The sequence below is a fragment of the Passer domesticus genome, chromosome 5 (genome assembly GCF_036417665.1).
Source record: "Passer domesticus isolate bPasDom1 chromosome 5, bPasDom1.hap1, whole genome shotgun sequence".
Classification (NCBI taxonomy): Eukaryota; Metazoa; Chordata; class Aves; order Passeriformes; family Passeridae; genus Passer; species Passer domesticus.
Window position 1 is genome coordinate 78,970,442 of NC_087478.1, and position 25,279 is coordinate 78,995,720.

Below are 25,279 nucleotides of genomic sequence, written 5' to 3' on the forward strand. Positions count from 1 at the left end.
AAATTAACAAAAATAACAGTAGGTTAAGGTCATGCCATGAGCCTGACTGTGAGAGGTCCATGCTTGGTAGAACTTGATTCTGGAGGAGTCAAATCCTTGTCCTTCTGCTCAAAGCAGCCAGTGACCTCTCCTCTTTTTTGGCACGTTCAAGTTCTCCTTCTCTCTGCACTCCTGAACAACACCTGAGAAATTAGCTGCTTTTTAGCTCAAATTTATTTGAAAAGCTGAATGTTTCTAAACATAAATCACTTGCCTGAGTCTCCAGTGGGCAGTTTTCCTTTCATTTGGTTGCTGTGGCCCTGAACAGCCAGATTACCTCAATTTATGCATCCTTTGCTGTGAGTCACCAGGGCTGTAAAAGTGACTTGTGTCATGGGTGTTTTTAATGCAGCACAAATGAAAATCTGTTCTTTTCTAACTGTGACACTAACGTAAACTCCTGGCCCAGGACAACACCTGGATTTCACTGCTGAACACAGGACAAATTTTGCATTTCAAGAAGACAGTACACTGCTTGTTTCTTTGCAATTATCTTAAGATAAGCAAAATGGGGGGAGAAAGGGACATTGGAGATATTTGGGCCAGGACCCTGTGGATGCAAATTAGCCCTAATGGCTCCACTCAGCCTCACCTGGCCTTTCTTACACTCCCTGTTCGAGCATTTGGGGACTTGGCTTGATCAGACAAAGTGAGTTCAGCTGATACCATCAGGATACTGATAACTCAGTGACTTGTTTTTGTTTTTTTTCCCTCTAAAATAGCTGTAACTTTCCTATGCTCTGTGCTGACCCACTGTGTTTAAAAAAAAAATCCCACCCACCCCCCCCCCCCCCCCCCCCCAAAAATCCCACAAGAACATCCTCCCACGCAGGCACTGGGTGTTGTGGATGTCCAAGGAGTTGAGCTTTTTCTGTGGAAATCCCAAAATCATAAGGTAGGCAAGCTTTGTGCGCTCATAAAACTTCCCACTAGACAAGGCTTTTAATTGCTGCATAGTTCAGGGTAGATAAAAGACAATGGCAGCTTCTTTTCTGTTTAATTATTTCTGTCCCCTCCCCTTTATTCCGAAGGCCTGTAGTTAAGTATACTTGAGTTTTATGTACAATCTGTAGCAATAAGATTATGATCATGTAAAGATTAAGATTATGTAAATATCTGATTGCATCCAATCTGGATTTTAAAGAGATAGGTAAACTATAGTGTGATACCTACAAATAATGTTTTCTATACATTTCAGGGCCTATAATTACTGTGGCTGCTTATTAAGCCATTTGCATCATGTATGAGAGCATATTACACCATTTATTATATATATATATTATATAATGTATGAGAGCTTCTGTTCCCAGCTTTTGTGTTTTAATGGTTGTCATTTTTTTGCTGGTGCCTTCTACCTCTTGGACTTTAAAGTGACACTAAGTACCTGGAGAATCACGAGATTCTTTTTGGGTTTTGTGCCTTCTGTCTTGTTTCCCAGTATTCTGAAATGCTCACATTTTGCTCAGTTTCTGTAAGTGTCAAAAGAGAGGATTAAATGCAAGTTTGAAGAATTCTGCAGCTTTGGCTGTTTTGGTTATCTGGTAGCAATGGTAAAACTGAGACACTAGGGAGAAAGTAGGGGAGATGTGTTGTGACATGGTATATGCCTGAGTCTCAGAAATTAAATTTTCTATAACTTTTCCAGGGTTTTTATCAGGCTGTAACAGCAATGCCTTATATTTAACTTTTGTTCAAGTACTGAATTGCAGATTTCTGGTTATACCTGAACTCAAGTGTGGCTGTTTGTCTGGGCTGGTTGCTACTAAAATCCATTTTCATCATTGTCTCAGTTTTATATACCCTCTGAGCATGTCTGCAACCTGAAAAGGATGACAGTAAAAGGCAGAACTCTCTGCCTTGTCAGAGTGATTCATGAGAGGAGACATCCTTTCAGCTGCTGTTTCTATTCCATAGCTCCAGCCTGGCCTCCTACATCTGTAAATCTGTGTGTTGTACTCTTTATAGTGGTGTTAGCTGTGACTTAGCCTTAAAGCAGAATCAGTTCTTCTGGTAAATAATGATCTGCTTATTCCTTAATTGGATGTGTCTTGCTGCACACAGCTTTTAATTTTTTAATTTTTTTGTACTAAAAAGCCTCTGCAATTAAATTCAAAGTGCTGATCTCCACAAACTTGGAACCGCCTTTATTGTAAATAGTTGTTGGACAAAGCTGTTTCCCCTGTTAATGAAGGTTGATCAGAGGTAAAGCAGTTGTCACAGTTCAACAGGCAGAGAAAATTGTTTGTTTGTCTGTTTTTCTTAATGTCTCTGCTTTCATTAAAGCAATGCTGTCAGTGGAATATCTAAGTAGCTGCAATACTTGCCAGAGGAAAATTACTTCTTTATTGCAGTGTAAATCAACTCTGAGCACAATTTTGAATACAAACACAAATAAGATATTTCTAAAAACCCTAATGTAAGTTGAATTTTCTGGAGTTCCATTTGAGCAGGGCGTGTCGAAGCCATAAACAAGAGAAACAAAATTTTATTCCAGCTTTTCCTCCGGCCTGGAGCCAGAATTGCTCCTTTTGCTGAGGATACCTGTGCCTGAGCTGGTGGCACCAGTGAGGTCTGAATCCCTTTGAGAAACTGGAGCATGAGGGATGGTTTGGGAGGAGGAGGGAAAGAGCCTTCTTGCTCTCACAGGCAGCATGTGTTATAAAGCCTTTTATGAACTTGCTGTGAATTTATGAGTTTATGTGCCTTTTATGAACTTACAGAAATTGCAGGCAGGCATTCAGATCCCCGGGTTTCTCTGTCTGGTTGACTAGCTTAGTTCATTTTATTGACTGGTACTTCCAATTTATCAGGTCTTCCCTTTTGAAACAGAAATCTCTTGCTACCAGTATTGATTCATTTACTCTGAAAAAATATTAACGACTGGCTCCAAAATTATTTTTTGAGGTACTCCTTCTAGAACACATTCACTGCTTACTGCAAGTAAGAGTTGATTTCTTTTCCCAAGTAAAAAGAAGCAGGACAAGAGGAAATGCTACAAGAGTAGCACCAGTGGATGTTTAGGTTGGATATTAGGAAAAATTTCCTCGCAGAACCTGTTGTCAAGCACTGGAACAGGTTGTCCAGGGAAGTGGTGGAGTCCCCAGCCCTGGAGGGGTTTAAAATGAGTGTACATGTGGCACTGGGGGGCTTGGTTTAGAGCTGGGTTTGGCAGTGCTGGGGTGAACCAGACTCTCTGATCTCAGAGGTCTTTTCCAACCAAAATGATTTAATGAATCCGTGGCTCCTGGGTCCTGACACCTTTGGTAGCAGCAAGCCCTGTTGGCCACCAAGGCTTTGGCTGCCACATTCCTAAACCAGAACCTGCAATTGAGGTATTATTGCTGCAGCTCAGGGCTCTGGCTGGGCATGGCAGTGTGGATGGGGACCCTGGGAGCTTTCCCTTCCCCCAGCACCCACCGGGAAAGACTGTGGGGAGTGTGTCCCCCACCTCTTGCACCAGGAGGAAAAATAGTTGGGATCTGCATATCCACTCTCCTGTGTTCCTAATAGACTCCAACTGATATAATTAAGAACCTGATCACAGAGGCTGAAGATAGAAAAGATATATTAGACAATATTTTTCATTGCCTTGGGACCAGCACAAGATTGTTTCCTGTGAAATAGTTTGCCAACTTCAGGGGAAGTTGAGCCTGAGCCTGCATGATGCTACAGACCTCTTATTGAAGAGCTTCAAGGCTTATACATACATCTTTATTAAAGCTTTTATTAAAAAAAAATCTTTTATTTAAAAAAAGGCATTTTCGTGCCCACTTGCTCTTGCAGATTTCAGCAGTGCTACTTTATTTCTCTGTGATAAAAAAAATACTTATTAGTTTTGTGTGCTCAAAGGGAAGTAGGAAAAATAATAAAGGAAGAAATTGGAAATGAGAAAATACTTGGCCTTATTAAGTCAGTGGGGGCCTTCAGGTGCCTTGAAGTTTCAACCAGAGCCTCATCCTTTTTCCAGCTCATTTCACTTAGAGACAAGAGCTGTAAAATAAGCTCATTTTGTCCCTTTTATTTATCATTTTAATGAGGTAGCATATCATTCATAAGTATTTTTATTTTCAAGTTAAATTAATCTTTTTAATCACAACCAACATGGAGTTGGATGCAGGGTAATAAAATGTTCAAAGCCTTGCAGGCTCTCAGCCTCATTGTAGCTTGAGAATATTAAATGATTTGCAGCAAATTGCTAGATGAAACTATTAAATTGATATTTTCTCTCTTCTGAGATGTTACTGTGGCTGGGATACCTGGGGCAAGGTCAGAAGGGGCAGACGAAGAATTATTGTGGTCAATATTGGTCAAATGCTGCCTCTGAGTGCTTGGAGTGCGACCCAGTCCAAGCTGAACTCGATTTCTTTTCATGTAGAGAAAGGTGGAGAGAGTCAGTCTGGATCACCAGCCTGTAATTCCATATAATAAGAAGCTTCCTCCTGGAATCATCACTCTGATTGTTGCACAAGTTAAATGCTTCTGCTGTGAGGAGCAGCAAAGCACAGCACCACGTGGCTTGGCAGTTGCTAGCACTTAATCTGCTGTGTCAAAGGTGAGTCAAGGCTTAGAAATTAGGTCTATTTACAGAGTAAATTATCCTAGTAACTGGATCAGCTCCTGCAGCCTGACAGACCACAAATGTTTTGCCTGGTCACAGTGACTCTGCAAAGAGTGGAGCAAACTTCTGCATTTGTTCCAAAACAGAAAAAACTCCCAAACCTTTACAAAGAATCTTACTGGGTTTAATTCTGGGTTTTAATTTTAATTTAAAATTTCTGCTGTTCAAATGGGCACACTGAAAGGATAAAATCTTCCATTCATGTTGCATTGGTTATAGTAAGTTTGTATACAGAGATTGGCTAAAAAGACACTACCTGAAGCTGTGAAGGAAAATTTTATTGTAAAGTTAAACTTTACTATTTATTAACTTTATTGAAATTATAAAATGGGAATAATAAAAATGCAGGACTGAAAACACATAATGGCAGGCTCTGAGGAGCAAGCTGCTTTCCAGAGAATCCAATAGTGGTGTTTAGGGTCAGACACTGGAGTGAAATCTTCAGATCTGTTGAGAACTCTTTTTTTTCTCTATGAAATATTGTAACAGTGCTGGGAAGCCTGCAATGGCTGTGTCCACCAAGACCAGAAATATTTTCAGGCTGCATTTTATTCCTGAAGCTCTGCCTTTTGGATTGCACCAGCATTTACCTGTTCTGTGCCTGCTTCTACTCTATTTCATCTTTGCAAAAGCCTCCCTGGCTGTTATGGGTCTGACCTGGCATATCCAATGGGATAAAGTGAAAGTGGCTCCACAGTAGAAAACAATCCCAGGTGAAAAGCTGGCAGGAAAAAGGGATGGTGCTGGGGAGGTGTTTTCAAATTGTTTATTCATTGCAAAGTTTCCATAAAAATTACCTTTGCTTCAGCCACTTTAGTGTTGATTGCTTAACTAAGGGAATTTCTATGATCTTTTTTTTCAAGACTAAATATATATAATGTGTGTATATATATATATGTGAAGAAAATTAATTTTAAGTGTAAGCAAGCTTAAATTATTGAAAATATAGTCAGAAGAAATCACAGTAGAAGCATATGGGAAGTTGCCTTGACAGTAATCTGTGAACCCTGCAGTAGCATATATATTTTAGGTACTGTGAGCTCCCAAAATCCTGCCAAGATTTTGCTCCTGTCCCTTGCATGGGGCACAGAGTCAGTGGGAAGGGTTTTCTGAGCTGGGGCTTGGCTGAGCCCACGTGGCTCAGTCGGATTATGGTCACGTCAAGAGCTCAGAGACACCTCTAAAACCAATCATGGAGCATTTCTGTCTGTTACACACAAGATGTAAGAGGCTTTAGTCTGCAAGTGCTACTATAACAGCCATCAGTACTGATAATAATACAAGCAAGCTTTTAGAAGCAGTGAGTATATAAGAAAGAGGAAGGAGTTGAAAATCAATGGGCAAAGCAAATGATTGCTGACTCTGCCAGAAGCATGCTGTAATTTACACTCTCCAGGACTTGTTTACATGTTTATCAGCTTATTTATCAGCTTGATACTTAGGAAAATATATGTCTAAGAAATATGTGCATGTATTTATTTAGAACTACAAGGTGACTTGTAGTTTAGAACTAAGAAATATGTGCAGGTATTAATTTAGAACTACATGGGTGACTTTCATAACGTAGCATATTTCAGAGAGTCATATGTTGGCATTCAAACCCTAAAACTTTGGCAAAGATATGCAAGAAAATGAAATCTGTAGAACCATGAAGAGTTGGGAACTTTCTTCTGAGTTATCTCTGAAAGGCAAAATCTGTGGGATCCTGTGGATCTAGGATTTTCACATCTGGGTTTTGTTGCTGTGGTTCTCAACTTAGATGTTTTTATTTCTGGATTTATTTTTCTGGGACTTAAAAGAGAAGAATTATTCTGGGAATGCCAAGGACATCTTCTGCACTTTCATGTTGTCAGAGGAGATGGTGAGCTTGTTGCATGCCTTGCTTGCTGGGTAACTGAGAGTTTTTCACTTTCTCTGGTATGTTCTGCTGGAGGTCTGCTGAGTTGGAGACTTAGAGCCAGATGAGGATGTGGGATGCTCACAGCCCGTGGGATATGCAGCCAGGAAGCCAAAGGTTCTGCAAATAACTGTGTTTTTGCCTCAAGCTATAAACCAAATTCTCTTATGCAGATCTGGCAGGGTTAAGATAAAGCTTCACTACTTTCATTCCTCTGAATACTTTCATTCCACTGTGCCCTCTGAAAATGAAGAAATAATTGGAAATAATTGGAAGTAGATTTGAATCTATTACCCTTTGAAGAGTACCAGGATTTGTGCATGTGTTTGTTTTACAATGACTTCACACCACTAGCCAGCTTTCTTCCTGTCCATAAATTCCTTTTAGAAGGAAATATATTGCAGGATTTATTCTGAGCCTCAAGGTGCTGGCTGTGAATGGACCACAGCAATTCAGACCTGGCACTGAAGTGTCATCCTGCTTCCACCACTTTCTATTTTTGGATGTTCACATTTCCCTTAATATCAGTGGCTGACACTTTACTGCACAGTATTCCAAAGAAGGAAGAAGGTATCTCATGGCACCATTTGCAGTGAGGTAAGAGATGGGAATCACAGCTTGGTTTTGGTGCTTAAGGCCTTAAGAGATGCAGCTCCTATGCGCTGACATTTTAATTTTGTTAAAGCCAATAGGTAGGGCTCTGTTGTAGCTGTTTTCATACCTTCACACTGCCAGAGCCTGACTTTGGAAAATAGTGTCATTTTTGGGACCAGTGTAATTTTACTTTCAGGTGTAGTCCTTGCAGACTTCCTCAGGCAGAAGGAACCCAGACCCCTCACACCTGAGGCCCGAGAAGCCCTTGAGAAAGTTTCTTCAACAAAGACAAGCACATTGTTGTGCAATGTCACAGCTGTTTATTCTTGCAGTGTTAGGAGAAAAAAATGCAATTGTATGGTCTCATATTTCAGTGGGACTCCTCAAAGAGATCCTTTGCTGATAATCAAATGGATTTTCTTATCCTACGGATCTCCAAAAACAATTTTTACAACAGCTCAGATCATAATCAGAGCCAGAACAAGATTTTTGACAATGGCAGGCAAAGATTTCGCATTTCACAAATGAGTAAGAACAGAGTAAGCGTGTAGAAAGTAAGGTGGGGAAAAATGAGAAAAATATCCATTTCTTCTCATCCCCGCCTCCCCATAAGAATAAAGAAGCTTGGAGAAGGAAGTTTTGAAATGCTTGAGGAGAAATAAGGCACTCCTCTCTAGCAGCTGAAAGAGAGCTAATTAACATGCAGGCTCAAGAGAAAACAATGTGCTTTAATAACCAAAGAGAATTAAGTTATTAATTTATACTTTATAGACTTCTGACCAATAATATTTCTGCATTAACTGTCTGTTTGAGAGATGAGAACTGCTTTTTGGAAGACACACAATATTTGTAGATAAGCTTGTAACAATAGTGACCCCCAGCAACTCTCAGAGAGCCCATGGTGCCAATCTCCTTCTCTGGTCTAATATTATTCCTAATAACCCCAATTTAATTTTAGATCAGTCGTTGTGGTTGCCAGACAGGGATGGTCTGTGGTAGCACAGAGTTTTGCGGAAGTCTTCACAGCCTGTCAGGAAGCAGGGCAAAGACTGCAGGAGAGCTTTGCAATTGCTGTCAATGACCTGTAGGAGATGGTGCCACAGAATTTTGGTCTCTTTTTAGGAGACTTGACAGCTACAATGTAACAACCCATTAAGGCAAATTTTCCACACCGTTGTAATTAGCTTAGCAGCAAAATTGGCTGAGCGAGAGGAGATGACAACAAGGTCACATTTTTTGCAATCAAATTTCCCTGCTAACAGTGCAAAATGTAAATAAAAATAATTACAAACGCTCCCTTTGTCAAAGGGCGGCTGAAGATTGGCTTTCCAACTCACAGAATTTGGTCTAAAGTTACAGACATGGAAATCAGAGGCAGCTGGTTTCATTTGGGAGTCACACGATACAGTTCTTCTGCAGCCTTTTCCTTGCCACAAATTTGGGCAAGATTTGCATAGAACAGAGTTAATATTTGCACTGTGCTTTTGGAAAGATCGTGGGCTGGAGTGGAGCAGGAGAGCCGAAGGATAGCACAAACCAATAATGAAAGCAACATGTGATATCATTTGGCCAGAGGAAGATGAGAACGGTGGTGGGATTTAAGGGTTTGCTATGAAATAACCCTCCCAAGAAAAGGAATGTGTTCAGGGATTAGGATGGGATCCTAGGAACTGGGAAAATTGGAGTTTATTTCTGACCTTGTCACGTCCTACCTGTGTGCTGTGCTATCTGTGACTCGGTTTCCCAGCCCACAAAGTCCTCACTTCAGTGCTCTTCTTGGCTCCTCCATGGAGGCTTCTGGCCTCTTCTGGGAGCCCAGCTGAGCTGCTGAAAGAAGCATGTCATTATTAAATTGTCTGCTCAACGTTTTATACTTCAGATGAAATTAAAAGCCAAACAGAATGAGTTCTCTATGAGCCCTTGAAGGAATGAGAGTTTTGTTTTGTTTTTTTTTAAAAAGCTCAGTGTGTTTTGGACTCATTCACCTTTCATTAGGCTCTCCCCCAGCACATCAAGTTCAAACACCTCTGACAAGCATTCCGTGATCCTGATTTCTGCTAGCAAGTGCCTTGGGAATAAACTGTCTCGGAGCCACTAAATAATGTGGTGGCTGAAGTGAACACTGCCATGGCAGCTACAAATTCCTGCTGGTTTTAGAGCCTCTCACACTACTGCAGGTCTGAGGTGAGGAAGAAGAAAAAGCAAAACCATTAAAAGATGTTTGCAGTGGTACAGCAGAGACTTGTGTTTGTGATTAAGTCTTTTCATGAGGATGATTTCAAGACAGATTAGAGAGAAATGATAAATGACATCTGGCAAAGAAGTCAGTGAGGCCTGAGAGTGTATGCAGAAATGTTTCCTCACATGGTGTGAGGAAAAATGTGTATATTTCTCTCAGCAGAGGGTAGTGTTTTGCTTCTGAAATGAACCTGAGAAATATTTAAAAGACAGCTTAAGCTCAAAAACATTTCTCCTGGGAGCAAATCAGATGCTAAAATTATCCTTATCATTGCTCATTATTGCAGTACAGTCAGACTGTGTCCCAATAGTTTTGGGAGCTCACCTGTGTCTCTGTCAGGAAAGACCATCCCCAGATTTCTTTATCTCCGGACTGAAGGTGAATTCAAGCACATGTTAAAGACCATAGGTCCTGGAGACTTTGGGGGAAACTCTAGGGAGGAGGACTAATTCGAGGCACCAGGATAAAAGATTTAGAAATAAAAAGGATTTTCTGAGCTTGTGCAAAGAAATAGAGAGCAAATTAAGTTACTTCTTCACATTTAAAGAGCCTCTATTTGTCATCCCAAAGCATAAACTATGGAAGAGCTCTCCTGGTTTTCCTGATCAGCTCTTTTACACCCTTCCCATTTGAGAGAATGGGAGAACTCAGGGCAGGGATGCTCTGGGATCATGGATCTCATTCGGATGTCCCGGCAGCCGGGAGAGGGAAGCGTCCCATTCCCACGGACACCACTAGAGGCCACCGCAAACCTCGACAAAGAGCTAAAAATCCTCCAATTTCCAGCAGAGAGCGAATTTACAAAGAGGAGCCAGAAGACCCTACTGTGTCCCACATGAGCATGTGTTTCGTGTCTTCTGTAACGAGGGAAAATGTGCCTGAGCTTACATCAAGCTCATGTATCCATCAGGTTTTAAATCTCTTTTTAAGGGCTTTCTTTTCCTTGAAAGAAGGGTTAGATAGAAGAAATATTTTTCATCATCATGGTGACTTTTGTGAGGGTAATATGTGTAATATCTGTTTCATGGAGGGAAGCTATTAGGTCCAGAGAATTTAAGAGACTTGCAGAGATTATTAGATATTGTTATTAATTTTCTGTAGAAACATAACCTCCTCTGGGCCAAAGATTGTTTAAAGCTTTTTTATTTGCTAGGCCCAGCTATCACATACGTTATAATGAAGAAAATGGACCACAACTTTCTTAAAATCTAGCCTTTATTTAATATAATGAACAGCCTTGCACTGAAGTGCTGTTTTTTCTACAGCTAGGTGCTGACACCAGTTTCCAATATTACCTCAGCTTGTACAAACCACATTCACCTGCAGCTGCAGGACCAGGAAGCTGATGTAGCATTTTTCATGGCTGAATGCAGACATTTGGCTCAGCCAGAATAAAGAACATAATTAAATATAATTTAAACTAGAAGGGTATAGCCATTCCACCATTCACCCCGTTTAGGAGCACGTCCAATGCAACATATTTTGCTGCGTCTTAGAAAAATTAAATGGATTATGTTACACTTTGTGACAAATTATTTAATGAGGAATTGGCTTTTCTCCATGGAAAACCTCTATCTATCACTTCCACAAGTAAATATTGGCAGAAGTGATCCAAGGTTGTCAAGTCAGCCCCTCACATTAGGTTGCACATTGCTTTGTAATGTGTCCTAGTATTAAAGACAAATATTAAATTCTGTCAGCTGTGTCTGAAGGGAAGAGTCTGGCATTTGGAACACTGGGCATTTTAGAGCTAAGGATCAGATCACGTGGAGATGTGTTTGAAATTCACACCAATGGGGTAATACATTTTTCCTAAGTCATTATCTTCCCAAAGTCATTAATGAGAAAGGGTGGGCTGGGATTGCATGATTAAGTTGGTATTGCATTTTATTCTTTTCATGCTGGAAGTTGTTGGAAATATGGAGCTGGATGTTCCTTCCTAATTTTGTTTGCCTACACCTCTCTGTATTTTGTATTGTGCTTCTTATTAATGTGGAAATACACATTAAAACCCAGCTGATATGTTTTTGTTGGTTTAAATGGCCCATTTAAGCAGGGAGAAGGAGATTGCACTTTTTCCCAAAACACACAGCAATGGAGATGTGCTAGATACAGTAGGATATATTTGTTTTCCTTTTTTAAATTACATATGGGATGTTATCAGATCTTCTCTGGTAAATCCTCAACTCTATTTTAGCAGGCTTAAATAAGCCTGGCCAATTTCATGTGTGTGCTGCTTTTCTCCTCTGAGCCTCTGTTTACCTTCAACAAAAGTCTTGTTTGCACTGTAACAGTTTCTTTTTTGGTCAAAAGGATGATTTTATCTTGCAAATAAATGCACAAGCCCTTGCTTAACATGCTTTAGTGAAGGGTTAAAGTGGTGCATCCCACAGAGGGAGACTCTGCATGCAGATATTGCCTCGTGCCCCTCTGCAGCACTGTCAGCTGCTGCTGCCTTCTTGCCCTTCATGAATTACATCAATCACAAAGCCAGCAGGACTCTCCAGGAGCTGCTGGAAATGCCTATAGGGTAACTCAATTTTCTCTCTTTCCCCAGCTGTTCCTCCTCCCATAAGTTGCTACCTGTTCTCTCTGTTGCTGTGCCCAGACTCCCAAACAGGTGAAAAGCAGAAATATTGTTTTCACAGGTGCTTTGGGGAAAGGTCTTCATTAAGTAATGTTCACCAGCTCCCAGTTAATTCAGTGGGAATGAGGTACCTGAAGATGTAACAGGGGCTTAAAAACCACTTAAAAAGAAGGAGCTCTCCACAGAAGTGCTTTAGGTGCAGTGGTTCTCTGTAAATGTTATGTCTGCATAAGCCTGGATAACTTCAGGTACGTAATTAATGCACTTCAGTTGGGAAAATAATTGTGCTGTCTCCCCTGTAGTCAGAGAGAGAAATGAGCAGCTTGTGCCCCATGATCTCAGCTCTGTCAGGAGGTGCCTTGCTGTTTCCTAGAGTACTTAGGGTGACAGCAGCTAAGTGTCTAAAACTAGTTAGCAGAGGGCTGGGAACTACTCATCTGTCAATCACTTTTAAGACTGCAGCGTGGATGTTTTTGAAAGGTAGCTTGTTAACTTGAAATATGTTTGTTTCTGACAGAGGTCAGAATGAATCTTTTTTTTTTAACTAAGAAAAAAGCAGGTGGGACTTGGAGCAGATATAAAAATAAAAACAATAGAAAAGGAGGGGTTGGGTTGTAAATGCTCACTTATGTGGAATTTTGACTGGTGCTTTGGAAAGGGTGAGCTCCACAGCAAGGAGCTGAGGCACTATAAAACATTCTTTCCATGTTTCATGTTGCCTGCATGGCAGGTGTTACACACCTGTGGAAAGAGCACTGCTGTGAGCATACATTTTTAACCTTTTATTTCTGGCAAATAGTTTCAAAATGATGCAGAATTTGTACCTTTAAATGGGAGGTTTCTGAACAGCTGTCATTGAAACATCAGTCCATGTTACAGGACGTGAATGGATGGCACCAGCGTCTGTAAAAAAAGTTAGATCTTAAATGAGCTGTGTAAACATCCTTGTGCAGTCCAAAGGGTACAAAGGGAGATGATCTTTTGAGTCAGAGGTTCTTTTGTTTCCCTTTCTGGTTCTCACTGTCTGTACTATTATTAGGCTCCTTTGCTGACACAAACACAGGAACTCATTGGCAATCTCTAGTGGATTAAATGATTTATCTCAAGAATTGCTCTGGCTGGGGAATGGATGGCAGAAGTAAAACCACTCAGATATGAATAATGTGGTTTCTCTCTTGGTTTTCTTTTTCTGCTTATGATCTATTTTCACAGCAAGTCATTAGTACTGGAGACTCAAGAAATGGTTGTGTAATAATTTACATAATAAATCCTGGCATCAATCTGCAGTACTGACAAACATATGTTCTGGTGGGCTGAGGCTCATTAGGCGTAGCTCTTTCTCACCCACTGCTGTGGGAGATGTTAAAGGCTGTATTTAGTTAGGCTGGAGCTATTCTTGGTCTGAGTTAATGGTATGGACATGTGAAGACATTTGGAAAGGTCCCTCAAAAGCTTGTTTTCAATTCATAAAACAGTGCGAACAAATTAGTGGCAAAATCATGAGGAAGTGTAAACCCAAAGGTTTAATTGACTCAAGCTAACAGGAGCATCGTGCTGCCCTGCAGTGGGGGGATGAACGTGGGCCTCTAAAATGCTCCCTACCAGAGCTTTTGCATGGCCACAAATTAGAGATCTGCTGGAGTCTGCTCCTTCTGTGAGTGCTGCTTTTAACCAAGTGAACTCAAGACCTTTATTCCTGTTCCTTAAGAAAGGATTTAATGCAGCAACAGCAGTGTAACCCCTGGGATGATCCCAATGAAAACTGAGGAGTTCCAACGGGTGCCAGGTCTGTATTGAAGACCAAGTGCAAAAGAAGCAAAAGCAGCTTTCTTCCACTGGCCAGGGACCTTTTCAGAGCATTAAAATTCTTAAACTGAAACATCACTTCAGGCTCTATTGCCTTACATAGGGCCTGGTTGAGTTGGTTGTGTTGCTCTGCTGTGTTACATGGGGCAGTAGATGGGCACAAGAATATACAGGTAATGAGTGCCCTCCAGCACTGTGTGCTCAGATTTACTAAAGGCTTTGTGAATGTGTATTTCTTACCATGTTGAATGAAATACTGTCATGAGATTGTAGGTTGAATTCCGCATCTTTATGATGGTTCTAGAAGCCACAAATATTACCCCTGTGAAACAATCCAGAAAAATTAATGCTCCAGCTCTATCACTTAGTGAGACTTCAATTATCAGTTCTGAAAACAGCTCACACTTGTAATCAGTGATGCACAAAATACTCATCAGAATTAAGTTAGCTTCGAGTGGAGCAGGGCTGGAATTGTTTATGCTGCACACTACTGATTGCAAGAGGTTGATGAGCTAATTAATGGTGGAGTTGAGTGCCTCGATCTGTATTAAAGTAGGTAGTTAATGCTGCCTCACAACAGGAAACTTGTGAGGCTGTTAGGGGTTGTGTTCTTTCCCCTTGCCCCCAGCAGCAGGGTCTGAAGATCTGAGTGAGGAGAAAGGAGGTTTTGGTGTTCTTTGCCTTTCTTGTCCAATATTCGTGATCTGAATTTATTATTTTTGCCATATTTATTCAAGCTTTGTATTTTAGTTGGCTTTACTTATGGAAAGAAGAAAAAATAACTTCCCTCTTCCAGGATTTGTGAGCCCATCTCAGGTGAGATGAGGGGGCCTTGCACTTCACCTGAGCCTGAGGATGCAAACAGCAGTGCTCTGATACCTGTGACCCTGTGTGATTTCTTGACCCCTGTTTTTTAGAGCAGCAGAGGCTTTAGCATCCTGATTAGCTGCTTACTTTCCATCAGAAATATCTATTTCCTTATTTATTGTTCCCTGTGTTGCATGAATTTCTGGTGCTTTGGCCTCTTGCTGTTTGAGGGAGTCAACTCCTTTTTGTGGTTCCTGTTTGCTCATCCAAGGTTTGGTTTCTCTGGACAAGGTCTGCCAACTGCTCCTAGGATTTATAAAGTAGGAACTGCTCAAAGTTATCTCCTTGCTATCCTTTATCTCATCCTTCTGGCCTTTGGCTGCTTTCAGTGTTTGACTCATGTCTTTGTGCATAGGAGAGTTCTGGACTGCATTGAGTCACAAGTGTGACCAGTTCTGGCTTTATGCCCAACTTTTTCTCAATGTCTGTTTTGCTTGTGATGCCAATTTCTTCAAAACATTTAAAACAGCGGAACGTTAAAAAATGGAATTGCTTTCCTACCTAAAACAAATATAAAACTTAAACTAAAGCCATCATTTTTCTAAGTCATGATGATTTGGTTTAGGTCTTTAGTTTGGCTGTTTTGTTGTTTCCTTTCCTCAAGAAGAGGTGGGGCAGAAGTTTCTATAAAAACATTGAAGGTTGCCAAAATGTCCAGACCTTCAAAACTTTTATCAGCCATGCTAATGGAAATATTACAATGTCATGCAAATGTGAATTAGTTGGCAGAACATCTTGTTGCAGCCAGGGAAAAAAGCCCTGCATACTGAGTGGCATATTTATACTTTTCAATGGCATCCTTATTGGCTAAAGTGGAACACATGTAGCTGTACTTTGTAAAAATAATGAAGTCAAGGATATAAAATAGCTGGACTTCTCCAGTATTCAAACACTCTTTCAGATCAACAAATTGAAAAGGTCTTTCAGGATTCTCTCGTGGCTTTGTGTACAAAGGATGAAATCATTCAAAGAACAGGGCATAAAGATACCATCTGATATGTGGATCAAAATAATGCACTCTATGCTAGGAAAATAAGACCAGTACAGAAACAGTCTTGAATGAGGTTTAGCATTCATTGTTCCCTATAAAATTGATTGACAATTCTTTTTCAACTGCGTAATTTTTAAAAGAGCTACAGGAATTGTTCAGCCCAACCTCATTTATATTTTGAAATAAAGCTTTGTGTGCTTTTATTCATCATGGCAAGCATACAAAAAATATCAGCACTTATCTGATCCTGGCTTTACATAATGCAGCATTAGTCAACAAAGTTTTACCTGCATTCCTCCTGTGGGTTACTGGGCTAAGTACTCCAAGTCATTACCATTTCATGGCTGCTTGGTATCTTCTTTAAAAAGAAGTTGCAGAGCTCAGCTTAGCTCCTGATGGATCAGCAGAGCTGTACCAGAGATGTGTAGGCTGTGTTGGACAAAATGAGAACAAACTCAAATAAAATGGAGCTAAACCCCAGATTTAGGCTACAGTCCAGCAATGAGTTCCATTGTTGTTTCCATGGAGCTCAGTGCAGGATCAGCCACAGTTGTTTTTTAAAAAATATTCTCATGAGGCCATGGTGTTTCCTGACTTGCTGGGAGCATGGGAGGAAGAACAGGAATTTTGAGTTATTTTGGCACATCTTCTGTGCCTTTCAGTGGAGAACAGAATGGAGACAGGAGGAAAAGGCAGCTATATGGAAACATACTGATTCTTTTTTGTCTTTTTTTTTTTCTATTTAAATCCCAAAGAAGTTCAGACTTGCAGTAAGTTCTGAAGAAAGGATTGAAGTGATTGGTTGAGTTGTTTCTGTGCTTCTTTGAGGGAAGATTGCCTTGTCTTTTTTTCTCCTTTGTTTCTCTTTTATTTATTTTTTCCTTGCAATCTATAATGAGGATTATAAATTAAATACATCCCCAGGCAGCAGCGTGGATCAGAGTAAGCCAAATAGATGGATGCTGCTGCATGAATCTTCCTTCTGATTTTGTAGGTGTACTTTAGCTCTGCAACTGCCAATCATCATCTCAGATCTGAACATCCCCACCTGTGGGAGCTGGCTCACACCTTCCTAATTTGATTTCAGCTGACATGGCCACTGTGGCAGAAAGGAAGGAGAGAATTATTGAAAGAGGAGCTTTCCCTTATGCTTGTTCCCAACGTGATGCATGCTGTAAAACACTTCCAGAACTTCCACAGCTGCTGTCCTTTCTCTCAGAAAGGCTGGTGAGGCATTATATAAACTGCATTCTGAAAGTTGATGCAAATAGGCCTTGCTCTTTTCCCAGAGCTGCTGAACAGCTTTTGAGTGGGGAATGATGCTGCACCAGCTCCTGAGAGGAGGGGGGTTATTTTAAGCCAGCTATAATTCTGGGTTTCTGCAGCTGACAGCCATGCTGACTGGGGTGGGAGCTGGCTCCTGTCCCTGGAAAGGAAAACAAAAGGTCCTGCCCACCCTGGCTCCTGATGCTGCTGGTGCCACCCAATTAGTGCTCGGATGAATGGGACATGACAGTGCAAGTGCTTTGAGACCTCTCCATGGTGCATCTCACCCACCCATGCAGCCTGCTCTGGCAGGCAAAGGAGCAATGAGAAATCCCTCCCCCGTGGTGATTCACCTCACCCTAGGGCAGGTGGCTGAGCCCTGTCCTGCAGATAAAACCTGTGCGAGCTGGTTGCTGTCAGGTGGGGTCTGCTGAACTAAGTCTGCACAGCTGCAGTTTGATCATCTGAATTCCCCTCCTGCACCTGTGTGCACCTCACTTGGCAAAGGGATAAATCCTTCCAAAAATGTAGTGGGATATTCATTCTTATCAGGGAGTTGCCTGCAGTAACTACTTTGGAGTACTTAGGTTCTTTGAAAGGCTCAGAATGATCCCACACCTTCCTGGGAGCCTGTTTTCCACTTTCTTCATGCTCAGATTGCAGCAGGGCTCATCCCCCAGTCCCTTGGTTTGGTTTTCCCCATGTCCCTGGTACTGTGCAGCGTTTCAGATACTCTGGGTGTGTAATCCAGACTGGCAGTCCATCATGAATTCTGGGTTTAAGGTTCCTTTCTTGCTCTCCCCAACTCACATCTTTAATACAGCATTCATGACTTCCTTTCTTTCCAGAAACCCTATTTCCCACCTTACCTTCCCTGCAGAAAATTAAACTTCGTCACAGTCTGAGCATCTTTGAATGTTTGTCTGTAACTTGAGATCTGAATTTAGAGCTTCTTTTCATTTCAAGAGCACTGAGCCAACCAAAACAGGCTCGAATTTGTTTGGTGGATATACTGAGAAGCATCTCCATCTGTGCTCTTCATGTTTTGATTTGCTCCATGAAGAGCTGCAGGTGTTACTAGGTCCTTCTTTTGCTTCTGGAGAAATAGTGCCCATGACATTGTGCTCAGCTGTGAAGAGTAAAATGCAGCTCTCAGAGGGAACAAAAAGATTTTCATGCTTTAGGTCTGATAAAACAGTAAAAAGCATAACAAAAGACATTTTAGTAATTATGACTGCCTTGAATGAGTAACTTAGAGCTGTTCATGTTGGAAATAGACCGAGGAAATGAAGTAAAATTAAAAAGTCAACAGTTAAGGTATTTTTCCTTTATACTTTAGATTTGCCATTTTATGGTGTTCAGATATTTGTTACATGTGCTATTTATCCCACTATGTTCACTAATTACAAAAAACCATCTAAGCTTTACATCTAAATTTACCTTGCTTTCCTGTGTCTTTATCTTGTTCTACGAAATATCCTGTGGAACCTCAAGGTTCAAATAAAATATCTTTGTCATATTTTTAATCCTTTCTTAAAAGTTAAATTCTCCCTCCCTTTCCCATTTCAAAGGACATTCAGTGTTCATCTGGGCCTCTCTGTTTCACTCCGAGAAAAGTAAGGAGTACAGAGAAAAGAAGTTGTCTTAATACTGGAGGCAGGAAAAATGAAGAGATGTCACAGGTTCTGGGAGCACTTGGTGAGTTTTGCTTGTGTTTTACTGAGAGGTTGGATTTTGTGGTGAGAGTTTTGAGAAGCAGCCTGTTGGACTCACTAAGGGTGTGGGAAGACCAGACGTGGGAGGTTTTGCTGTCCTAAGGCAGCCAGAGCAGCCCTGGATCAGCCCCACTCTTGCACTATATACAAATTGAGGGAGAGGAGTCTTTATCTCCAGAAATGCCTGCTCTGACCCTGTTTACTCAGCTTGTCTGTGACATTTGGCACTGTAATAGGTTCCAGTGTCTGCCTGGCTTTTTCATCTGACATATTACTATGCTAGAAAATAAATCCTGGCTGCTGCTGTGCTCCAGCTCCATTCATCAGCTCCCCTCTTTTTTGCAGGAGCAATAGGATCAGTTATAATTCCTCCAGCATGGATTGTGTTCCTTGGTGTCAGAGGAAGCTTCTCCACTCCCTTTGGGTGTCTCTGACCAGTCTGAAGCACGCAGAAGCTGCTGCTTTCAGGGACATTTCCCTCCCTTTCTTCCACAGCTGAGATCCTGCCACAATCTCTTTTAAATTTCTCTACTGGTAAAAGGCTACCAGTAAAACATTATCACAGCAACAAGAGGAAGAGAGTATAAAACAGACAGTTCTTGTACTTTTCGTTTAATCTTCTGATATCTGATGGGTTTTTTTTCAGCTTGTAATGTCTATTTGCAAGTAATTAGGTGAAAGAAAGCCAAGTCCTCTTAGTAATGGAGACCAAGGACATGAACAAGGTCAACATTAAGGCTGAATATTTAACAAAAAGTTACAGGGTTAACTTTTGAAAAAGTCTATGATTTATCTCAAGCATCTCTGACTTTTTTCTTGAGCATCAATTAAGAGATATTATGGTTGGTATCAGTGGTGCCAGAGGTGAATTGGCTGAAGGTTTCTTTCACCTCCTTGTCTAATGATTCAAGCATCCCTCAGTTATCTTTTGTAGGTGTTCTGATTTTCAAAATGCTCAGAAGGTTGTACCTCTAAGGGCTGCGAGGAGCCAGGGTTTGGTTTTGGTCTGCAGCTCCTGTGGGGAAGCAGTGAAGATGGAATAGGGGGACATCAACCCCTGTCCAGCAGTGCTGGGTGCTGTGCATTAAGAAAGGAAACAGGTGAGTCTCAGAGCAGGGCTTTCAGAAAATCAAATTATGGAAGAGCATCCTGCAAGACTGTAACCTTTTTTTATCATTAAAGATTACAGTTCTGTGTTCTATTTCCAGCCATGGTGTAAAGACAAATGTTCTTTAAGCAAAATTGTTTTTCGTCCACCAACTCCAAATACTGATATTTTAAGTTGCCTTGTTTTCTAACAAGGCTTAAGTTTTAAACAAGTGACTGAATTGCTGAGAATATTCTAAATAGAGATGACTTGGCTTCTGGAACAAAGTCAGCTTGTTTCAAATCATATTTAGAAGCTGAAGTTGTGTGAGAATCCTTTATCTTCTGCTGTTACAGGATTCTGGAAACAGCTTCATAGTGAGGTGATATTATCTTGGAAAGCTTTGGAGCACTTGGAGAAAACCCCTAGAGTTCAGGCTACTTGGCAAGGACACTGCAGTCCCCACCCAAGTAGTGCAGGCTGTGGGAAAAAACAACTTTTCCTTGGCCAGAACAAATCCCAGGATCCAAAAGGGCATGGGATGAAAAGCAGAAAAGGAGAATCATGGACAGGAATAACATCTAAGGCTTTACATAAGTTGTCTCACCTTGACTTACAGTCAGGACATGTTATTTTTGGTGGCACTCCAGATCAGTTAAAAAGAAGAGATTGCAGCAGCCTCAGCTAAACTTTAAACTGGATCATTTACACATTGCTAACATTAAAAAAATGTGCTGTGTGATTCATATTATTATTATTATTCCGTGATATGCCATTTATTTTATGTCTTTCCCACATTTCCTGGTCCTTAAAATACTTTGGAATATCTGCCACCACGAAATTACATGGTTGTGTTTGTCAAGAAATCTAACTCTGAGGATGGCACTTAGGATTTTGGGAGTTGGGATACTACCAGAGAACACTTGGATTGCAAAAATGCTGAACAATAGAAAAATGAATATGTGTCTATAAATTACCTCGGTATACTTCAGAATTCCACAGGGGTGAGGTAAATAAGGCAACAGCCTTTTTTGACTTGGGTCACTCCCAAGTGTTTAAAAAGTTCTTCTGGTACACAGAAACCTGACTTTTCAATGCAGTCTTAGGACTTGAAACAACTTTTTGGCTGTGCCCCTCTGAGAGTGGGAATTGCCAGCTAAAAGAAGGGTGAGGAGAGGTGGGATGTCACCATTTGGTGAGTCTGGGAGCTGCACACATCCGTGTGGATTGCTGTAGTTGTGTGTCTGACCCTCTTTATGGATGGTCACCCCAAATTCTGCTCAAATGCACATTTTGACTGAACTTTCTTTTTAAAAACCACGGGATTTTGTTTTAACTTTGCTGCTGCTCTCAGAAACCCCTGGAAGGCTGAAAGCTGACCTTTCCCTCAATGGTGCATGGAGAGTTTCTGTGCTGCACTGTCACAAGTTCCTCCCCATCCCATCACCCACGGCTGCAGAGGAAGGTGGTGTGAATCCAGCTGAGCTGACATTACTAAGTGCAATGACCAGGCCAGTGCTGTACAGAGTGAAGATTCATCTGCTTCTATACTGATGCCTCAGGTCTGAGCTTTTATGTTTTTCATGTTCTGCACTGGGGATGGTGAGCTCTGTGCACAGAGCAGGGCACAAAACAATTCCTGCTCCAGCTGGGCACCAAGGACAAATGATCCAAATCTCAGCCCAGGAGCACAAACCCTGTGGGCTGAAGAGAGAAAAACAAGCAGGGTGGGACTGCAGGGGCTGCAGCTGGGGTTGGACACTGAACTGCAATGTGCACATGGAGCAGAGCTGAGCCCAGGGAGAGACCCCGGCAGCGCTCGTGCATTTTGGGACCATTTGGGTTCATCCTGGGTGCAGCCCTGGCTGGGCTCTGGTGCTGCCCAAGGTGGATCCCTGGAGGAGATCCTTTGAATAAATCCCTGCTTTATTCTTTAGCTCTGTCCAGCCTCTGTTCTAGGGCAGCCCTCACAAGGCATCAATACTACTGAACATCTCAGGGAGCAGCTGTTCTGGAGGGAGCCTGTGGGGTGTGCATCCACAAGAAATCCTCTGACAATGTTAAAAACAGCACCATTCAGATAGGGTCAGGATGGAGGAGTGGAGGGAATATCAACTGAACTGATGGCAATGACATCTGGAAACTGCACCAGTGAGTGCAGGATGAGCTTTCCAGAGGGAAAGGAGCAGGCATGGTTTGTGGGTTTATGGTTCTGCAGGCAGCAGACCCTGCTTTTGGCACAAACTCTCTGTAATCACTCTTCCAGTGCTTTATCTCACAGCTAGCGTGTACAACAAAGCAGATGTGAAGATTAAGCCTAAAATGGTTTACCAATCTGCCCAGTGCACTGAAATTAATTGCTAGGGATGCTAATTTAATAATGCATCTCCTAATGCAAACCAATGAGCTTCCCCTCCAAGCCCCATCACTACCACCATGCATTTTTCAGCCATGGAATATGGTTTACCTCTGCTTTGAAGACACAAGGCATCATCTATGTAATGAAATTGAATTTGTGATATATCAACTGGGGCAAATGACTCAGGATAGTCCTAGTTAATGGTTGCAGATATGAATAAATTTGTCCTGAATGTAAAGCTGATACCTGACATCCTCAGCATGCCATACAAACTCAGGCTTTACCTTTGTAGTTAGGTTGAACCCTATTAGAATTCCTAATCGCACCAACCGTGGGGCTGGGACTATGTTTTCTCCTCTTACAAGGGAGAGAAATGAAAAAGTGAAGTAGAAATGAGATAGCCAAACTAGGAGTGGGTCCCTCAGAATTCTCATTTCCAGATCAGTACTTGGTACCCCAGCCCTTTACACGTGTCACAGGAAAGCATCTTGGGTGCTCTTGAATAGATTTTATTTTGGGGAATATAGTTATGATTCCAAGAAAGACATTTCCACTTTTTTGAATCTCCTAAGCAAAAGGATTAATTAGATGTCAAAAAAAAGAAAAAAAAACCTTGCAAAAAAACCCAAAACAAAACAAAAAACCAAAACAAACAAAACCACCTAAACAACAACAGCAAACCCACCACAAGAAAAAAAAAAACCAAAAAACAAAACAAACAATGAAAAAACAACCAAACAAAAAACTTGGTCATCAGAAAAGGGATTTTGGTGGTTATTTCTAAACAATGAACTCCACAACTAAACATCAGACTAGAGATGGATTTATAAAAGCATTTCAGATGCTTAATCCCCAGAGGAAACCTGGAACGGGGCGGGGCAGGAAAAGTGTATGCATGATGATGGATCCATACTAGAGGAGAAAAAAAATAATTCTGGAGTAGTTGGAGTCTTCTTTCTCTTGGAAAGAGCAGTAGACAAGCAAGGTGAAATTTCAATTTGACACTCCCAAAAAAATCTTTATCTGGTGCTTATGAGTCCTTATGTTTTTTAGCCAAATTGTTCTATGTATGCACCTGCTGGTCATGTAAATGCTGTTAGATGTTCTTTCCAGGATGCACTGCACCAGCTTCTGGTTCAAACATCCACGGCTTCTTTGTTCTGAAACCCTGAAATTAATACCAGAGACCTTTCCAACTACAAAGAATTTTGCTGGCACCAACCAGTTCTGCTTGGATTTCTCCCACCATTTGAGCCCTCGGCTGCCTGTGGCTGGTTAAAGTGTTTTTTTTAAGCTGCTGCACAGTTACCTTCATTATTTTACCTGTGGATTAAATGTGTGGTAGAGCAGTTTCTTGAGTGCTTGATGTTTATGTGAGCCGGAATGAACCACAGCGATGGTCCAGCCCCCAAGCTGGAAGGTGACTTCCCTTGGATTCCTGGCAGGTTGGGTCTGGGCTCCGTGTTCAGCAGTTTGACACAGCTCTAAGTGGATGTTATCACCCTTCAGTCTGGCCTGAACCCTTGGAAAGGCATTGCAGCTCACAAAGACATTTGCAGATGGTTTTATCCTCACTCCTTTTATGATTTGTCCTTTGTGTTAGTGGCTCTGTTATAGCTTGTTTAAAGAGAATTTGAATTTATTGTTGCATTTTGCAGGAATGACAACACTCTGCTCAAGAGTGTCTCAGTTTACTGCAGTTTTAAACATTTTGCCATTAGTGAGCAAGGGGTGAGAGAAGGGAAGTGCTGGTTCAAGAGAGACATAACTCAGCAAATTTCTAATTTGCTCAAGTCTATAAAGCCATTAAACAGTTTTTCCTTTTCACAGGGAGATCACATGAGTTTGATATTTTTGTGGAATCCATCAAGTCAAATTCCTCTATTTAACCTTATTTAAATTATTTACTTACTTCCCTTTGGCCATTGAAATATGTGGGTTTATATTTCCTTTTGTTTCAAAAGTCATCTCTTAAAAAAACAAAACAACAAAAACCACACTCAACTCAATAAAACCCCCAAACCTACAAACAGTGCCTCACACTAAATAGAGACCATGACGTGTAGCAGGTCCTCCTGTCTAATGGCACTTTGTTGTGACTAAGAGGAAGATTGTCTGTACTTTCTTTTTTCACACCTGTCACAGATCAACTTTATTTCCCAAACCCAGAAGGATCCTGAGAAAATAAGAAGATAGGACCTTATTTTTCATCGAGTTTGTGGTACAGGGTTTGTAAGATAGTTCTTCATCCCCATCATTCAGAGACCTAAATTTAACTGTTTTTTCCAGGCTTGCATTGTTGTTCAGCGCATTCTCCCCTTTTTAAATTTCAAAGTTTTGTACCACTTTCAACCTTTCTTTTATTTTTCAGCTCCTTTTGTACCCACTCTGTGTGTTGCCAGTTCTGCTTTGAAGTCCTTTGCTGTTCTGTCAGGACAGAGATTTATTTTGCATGACTTCTCTGATTCTCCTCTCTCTGTGAAGATGTGGCAATGCACACCTCTGGCAATCTGGTCTTCGATTTTACTTTTATTTTTGCCACTAGATATTTTATATAAACGTATCTGGGCGCAGTTATTTTCTCTGGAAAGCCTTCAGCTGGGTCATTTCTGCCTGAGAATTGGTGGAATTGCTTTTGCACAGAGGGTGGCTGTGACAAAACTGTCTCCAAGAGCCTCCTCTTACAATGGGGTCTGTGGGGTCAGGTTTTCCATGTGCCTGCAGCCCTACAGATCCTGCAAGATTCCCCACAGAGCAGCTCCTTTGCTGGAACTCCTTGGAGAGTAGTGACCAAGGAGTGAGGTATGACCCCTGCTGCTCCCCCACTCTGTTGCCTGAGCACCAAACTCTGAATCTGTGCTGACATTCCCATGTTCCATCATCCCTTTGTGTTTTAGGTGCATTTGCTCAGACTGATGGCTTTTTAATCTCCCCCTGGTGTCCTGTTACCTCTGCATGCTGGAGACAAAGAGGCATGAGGAGCTAACACCAAAATGTTCTTGTATAATCCATCTTGCTTTATTCTTCAGGTCTGACTATAAGGAAAATGCAGAGAAGAATAATCTGGCATCCACGGGGAATACACTGAAAAGGTCATTTTTTGTGTCTGCCTGTCCTGCTGTTTTGAAAAAGCACTTGAGCATGTTCACCTCGCTTATATTTGGAAACCTTTGACTTCTATATTCAGTTTTCCTTTGTGTCTTGCCACAGCTCA

At 41.3% G+C, this 25,279-nt stretch overlaps 2 long non-coding RNA genes across 2 annotated transcripts; one reads left to right on the top strand and one right to left on the bottom strand.

The window, feature by feature from the left end:
- The first annotated feature begins 840 nt into the window (after nucleotides 1-840).
- On the top strand, nucleotides 841-10,761 carry LOC135301406 (uncharacterized). Its single transcript, XR_010363175.1, has 3 exons — nucleotides 841-934; nucleotides 4,415-4,591; nucleotides 9,144-10,761. It is a non-coding gene; the product is annotated as an uncharacterized LOC135301406 (long non-coding RNA).
- LOC135301405 (uncharacterized) lies at nucleotides 6,686-17,896 on the bottom strand. Its single transcript, XR_010363174.1, has 5 exons — nucleotides 17,774-17,896; nucleotides 15,926-16,067; nucleotides 12,799-12,877; nucleotides 8,861-8,972; nucleotides 6,686-6,795 (listed from the first exon to the last, which is right to left on the bottom strand). It is a non-coding gene; the product is annotated as an uncharacterized LOC135301405 (long non-coding RNA).
- Between the last annotated feature and the right edge of the window lie 7,383 nt (nucleotides 17,897-25,279).